Consider the following 6,036-nt stretch of genomic DNA (forward strand, 5'->3'; position numbering starts at 1 on the left):
CACAGGTGTCTTACTACAATTGAAGTGACTCTGAACTACAATTCCCAGAATGTATTAGGTTTTTCAAATAAAATACAGGACAAGAGTGTTGCATGTTTGATACCATGAAATCACCAGGTAACTCTTCCTTACATAGCTGACCACTTACATAAAGGTCAGCCTATGGTCTCTGCAAGTAATTCTGCCTAGGGCGAGAAGGCTTCGAGAGGCACAGCCAAGAGGAACGGTTACCAGGAGGAACTACTACAACTCCTCTAAGAAAAGGCAAATACAGCAAACCTAAAACTGATGACTGATGTAGAAACGGGTATGTCAAGAAACGTTTAGATTTATTAATAAATACACCTACACCTCAGCTTCACTTGTCTTTACAATTAGCACATGTCGGGGTTGTGGTGTCTTGGACTTTCCTTTACACAAGTCATGTTGTGGTGTCTTGGGCTTTTCTTTCCACAAGTCGTTTTGAGGTGTCTTGGAATTTCCTTTCCATGAGTCATGTTGTGGTGTCTTGGACTTTCCTTTCCATGAGTCATGTTGTGGTGTCTTGGCTTTCCTTTACACAAGTCATTTTGTGTTGTCTTGAACTATCCTTTACACAAGTCATGTTATGGGGTCTTGGTCTTTCCTTTACAGCATTCATGTTGTGTTGTCTTGGACTTTCCTTACCACAAGTCATGGAGTGGTGTCTTGGCCTTTCCTTTACACGAGTCATGTTTTGTGTCTTGGACTTTTCATTTACACGAGCCATGTTGTGGTGTCTTCAGCTTTCCATGAGTTATGTTGTGGTATCTTGGACTTTCCTTTACACAATTCATGTTGTGGTGTCTTGGCTTTCCTTTACATGAGTCATGTTGTGTTTTCTCAGGGGCGTAGCTAGAGCTTGTGGCGCCCGGGGCTATCCTACAGGTTGCCGCCCCTGGGCGTGTGGGGGAAGGGGCGCTGGGGAAAAAGTACGGCGAGCACTTGAAAGAGGTCAGAGAGACACGTAGTATCGCCACTAATAGTTACCTCGATCAATCTTGCAAGTTACATGCACATACATGACACGGTCCAAGGCTACACAGTTGAATACACCAGTGACCGGCAGTACAAAGGAGAACACACTGACTGCATAATCTATCTGGGGACTCAGAAAAACCGCATGTGACATCCATCAGAGAGCCATCAATCAACACAGCCATGTGTTGGAGGCAACAGCAGTGTGCGCTTCCCTCACACAGAACAGGTAACACACAGACAGTAGCACAGCAACCTTCATTTATTTATTTGAGATTATTATGTAGCAATAGCTAGATCCAAATTTATCAGAAAACTTTACAACAGCAAATGTTCACATGAAAGATAACAAGTCTATACAGAACATCTGATTAAGAGTGCTTTACTTATCATATTGCACTCAATCCTACTCTTACTATAAATGAACGCACTTCAATTTGTGCTTGCTTCTACATGCTGCGGCCAGGCCCCACAAGTGGATGGCCACAGCAGCACAGTGCTGCACCACCAGGCCGGGTCTGACAGTCTGAGACTCAAGAGAAAAGTGACACAGTGCATAGCTGCGAAGGTTTCAGATTGCTTATGTGTGACATTTTCATAATTTCAGGGTAATTATGAGTAACATTCAACGACTAGGAGTGACACTTTCTCGCTAGCAAAAATCAAGCAACAAAGTTGAGGGAAATATATATAACAAATGACACCCATTTCAGGAACGAGAAACTCTACGAAGATCTTAAAACTATTGCAAAGCACCAGAAATGGAAGGGCACTGTTAAACATGAAAACAGACAGCATAGTTGCCACGTTTTAAGAGTGCTTGTGTGTGACATTTTCAAGGTTTCAGAGTACTTATGATTGACATTCAACTGTTAAATGTAGGACACTAAGAGTGACACTTTTTTGCGAGCAAAATGAAGAAATTAAGTTTATGTAAACAGATAAACATAAGAAATTACACTCATTTAAGCAAGGACAAGCTATGAAAAGAAAATGAAACTGATGTAAATCACCTGATCCTACTGACACAAGATTGCATACCCACAATCTAATCCTACATTATTTTAGACTTATGATCACCACTGCTGCTTTCAGAACCACCAAGAAATTGCATTGACAGTGAAAAATTGCTAGACCATGACTGGGTCACAAAGGGCAAATGCTAGCAGCAGTAAAACTTTAAAAAGTTTATTTTGCCTATGCCCTCCCTAAAAGGAATGCAGCAACGACATCCTAGGACCTGGAAGGACTTGTAAAAAAAAAAAATGCCCAGCTGAGAGTGCTGCGTGCGCAGAGATAGCAGGGGACATCATAGTCAACTCTTTTCCCTCCTACCCACCACTGGCTCACCTTCGACTAGGCCGCACAGGAACTTGCGGGAGCCTGCAGTCTCTGTCTCGGTCTCCTCCCCGACAGTCTCTGGGGGATGAACCATGGCCGGCGGGGCAGCAGTGAACGGGCTGTGGGTGGTAGCTCTGCTTCCTCTCCTGCAGACTGCGGCTTCTCCTTCTGCACCATGGTGAGAGGGGCGCCGGGAATTGGGAGAGTGAATGAAAGCGTCTTGGTAGGGGCCCCAGGCAGGGACACAGCGCGCACCTCGTCCCCACTTAGCCGAAAGGAGGTGGCGGCGCTGGCTCTTCCCGGAGACTTGCTTTCTTTGTGTGCAGCGCAGGCCCCGGTTATGGGCCTGGTACAGTGCAAGGCGGCGGCCTGGGCTATTTGATGATGGCCGCGGGAGTAAAAGGAAGTGCGTCCTGGCATTGCGCGCGCGAGAAGTGTGAGGCCGCAGCCTATCAACCTTAGTCACACTTCTCTCGCGCGCAACGCCAGGACGCACTTCCTTTTACTCCCGCGGCCGTCATCCAATAGTCAAAAAACTTCTGTTTCTTCCTTTTTCGTGCCCTCTATCTTTTTTGCACAGGCTCCACTCTTTTAATTGCAACCCACTGAACCTCATCGGCGTAGGCAAACACCAGCATTCTTTACCCCCCCCCCACGTCTTAGTATCAGGAACGTGCGTGCTTCCACAGGGCAGGCCGTGAGCAGGTCGCGTGCGTGCACTGTCTTCAGACATCCAAACCAACAAGATGCTGTGGGCTTTGCCGCTCACACAGGCACCAGGATGACAGGGGCCAAGGAGGGGCACATAGCGCAGATACAGCCCCGGGCCCAGGGCTGTGCTCTCCTCACCTGCAGTCTGGCGACTTGACAGCTCGCTCATAATTGATCCAAGCAGCGGAACCCTTCCTGCCAGGCAGCAGCACGATCCTTTCAGCACACTGGCCACCCCCAAATCAGTGCCGCCTGGGGCGGACCGCCCCCCCCGCACCCCCCTAGCTACGCGGGTGTGTTTTCTTGATCTTCCTTTTACACAATTCATGTTGTGGTGTCTTGGCTTTCGTTTACACAATTCATGTTGTGGTGTCTTGGCTTTCTTTTACACAATTCATGTTGTGGTGCCTTGGGCTTTCCTTTACACAAGTCATGTTGCGATGTCTTGGCTTTCCTTTACTGAAGTCATGTTGTGGTGTTTTGACTTTCCTTTGCACAAGTCATGTTGTGGTGTCTTGACTTTCCTTTACTCAAGTCATGTTGTAGTGTTTTGGCTTTCCTTTACACAAGTCATGCTGTGGTGTCTTGGCTTTCCTTTACTCAAGTCATGTTGTGGTGTTTTGGCTTTCCTTTACACAGGTCATGTTGCGATGTCTTGGCTTTCCTTTACTCAAGTCATGTTGTGGTGTTTTGGCTTTCCTTTACACAAGTCATGTTGTGGTGTCTTGGCTTTCCTTTACTCAAGTCATATTGTGGTGTTTTGGCTTTCCTTTACACAATCATGTTGTGGTGTCTTGCTCTTTCCGTTCAAGGAGTCAGAGAGAGAGAGAGAACAGAGTAAGGCTTTAAGAATGTCTGTTTATTCTGTGTTCAGTAAACTCAAATCAGCACGGCCTTTCCTCTTCTATTGTTGTTAACGCTGACATTAGCAATGATTTATCTGAACTTTGTCACATTATAAGAAAGTCTTGTTTACCCAGAAAGCCTGTCTCTGTTTTGCATACAATCAAAGGTTCATATTCTGAACTTTTGACTGAGACAGTGCATGAAAATAAAGTGAAATCAAAAATAGAGCTGAGCCCAGAACTTCAATAAATAGTGGACATTGCTAGCTAGGCGGATTACACAGTTTGGCTCACACCCTACCTGTAAAATAGTATGTATTCTTGTGATATATATACCTGTTTTGCTACACTGTTTCTTGACCCAGATGAACCTCAGTGGTCTGGGGTGCAGGCTTCAAACCTGTAGCTGTCTAGCGACAGAGTGGTTCAATTCCACCTTCTGGGCGAGGCAGCTTTTGTGATGGGCTGCCCATTGTCAGGGTAACTAACACTTTTTTTTTGTCACTTCTGTTCATGTTCACAACTTGTAGCAGGCAATATTTGGTAACTACATTTTAAGCAGCCCTGCCGACACGTGTTTTCTTCTGTGTTTTCAAGGCCACGTCACCATTTAAGATCAAAGAGTAACCGAGAGAATTACTTGTTAAATAGTAGCCAGCGCTCTGAGGGGCGATTCATCTGGGCACCCCAGCAAGTCATGAAAGGAAGAGTATGCATTAAACACAGTGTAGTTTGGAGAATCTGACATTTATAATCTCAGAGATTGGGAAGAGATAGTGTCCGATACTAATGAAATGAAGGCAGTGGTGTTCATCAATGGAATGAGGGTATCACATTTGACAATTTCAAAGTAAATGGTCATCTATCTGCTCCCGTAGATGCCCCCGTACTGAGGAAGGACCACTGGACCCCATCCTCAGTCCACGGAGTAGGCTTTTTGTGGGCACTTTACTTCTTTGTTGCAGACTTTGCTCTCATATCTTGGAGTCTCACAGTCTTTCTGTGCACCCAATATAAACAAATAAATAAATAAATACATGAATGCATATGTATAATGAAGCATGCAAAATGAGTTTGCCTCTAGGCTATCCCATTTTTAGGGCCAGATAATGGACCCTGAGGCACAACGACATAAAGCGATATCCTCAGGGTTATACCATTCCATCACATTTGGAAACTCGGATTAAAAAGTCCTTTTGTACAACAAAAAATCTAACATCCTTACCTCGTCCTCTCATCTGGAGTGATCCAGCAGAGCAAAAAATATGTTGCAGCATAACCTGATTATTAGATTGTTTTAAATCTTCTGACTGTCTCTGCCCTCCTCCACTGCTGGCGTGCCACCCTTTTCCCCTTTCCCCCCGAGTTCAATCAGAGGTCACAGAGCCCGGCTGTCACTGCATAGAGGCGCTCTGCTCAGCATCCTCAACCTTGTTCCCACATCAGCACGTGGCCTGTTCCTAGTCCGTTGCACCTGCACCCCCCAGTTCACACCACTGCCGAGTGACTGACAGTTTTATCAGAGTAATCCAGGTCACCAAGAATGCAAAGTTTAAGTCCCACACTTTTTATTTACAAAGCACTAGTATTCGCAGGTGTCTTACTACAAATGAAGTTACTCGAACTACAATTCCCAGAATGTATTAGGTTATTCAAATAAAATACAGGACAAGAATGTTGCATGTTTGATACCATGAAATCACAAGGTAACTCTTCCTTACATAGCTGGCCACTTACATAAAGGTCAGCCTATGGTCTCTGCAAGTAATTCTGCCTAGGGCGAGAAGGCTTCGAGAGGCACAGCCAAGAGGAATGGTTACCAGGAGGAACTACTACAAATCCTCCAAGAAAAGGCAAATACAGCAAACCTAAAACTGATGACTGATGTAGAAACGGGTATGTCAAGAAACATGTAGATTTATTAATAAATACACCTACACCTCAGCTTCACTTGTCTTTACAATTAGCACATGTCGGGGTTGTGGTGTCTTGGACTTTCCTTTACACAAGTCATGTTGTGGTGTCTTGGGCTTTTCTTTCCACAAGTTGTTTTGAGGTGTCTTGGAATTTCCTTTCCATGAGTCATGTTGTGGTGTCTTGGACTTTCCTTTCCATGAGTCATGTTGTGGTGTCTTGGCTTTCC

At 45.1% G+C, this 6,036-nt stretch overlaps 1 non-coding gene across 1 annotated transcript; it reads left to right on the top strand.

Moving 5' to 3' along the window:
• The first annotated feature begins 4,252 nt into the window (after positions 1-4,252).
• On the top strand, positions 4,253-4,339 carry TRNASTOP-UCA (transfer RNA opal suppressor (anticodon UCA)). The gene has a single exon. It is a non-coding gene; the product is annotated as a tRNA-Sec (tRNA).
• Positions 4,340-6,036: the final 1,697 nt, after the last annotated feature.

This window comes from Lissotriton helveticus, chromosome 5_1 (genome assembly GCF_964261635.1).
Source record: "Lissotriton helveticus chromosome 5_1, aLisHel1.1, whole genome shotgun sequence".
NCBI classification, from domain to species: domain Eukaryota; kingdom Metazoa; phylum Chordata; class Amphibia; order Caudata; family Salamandridae; genus Lissotriton; species Lissotriton helveticus.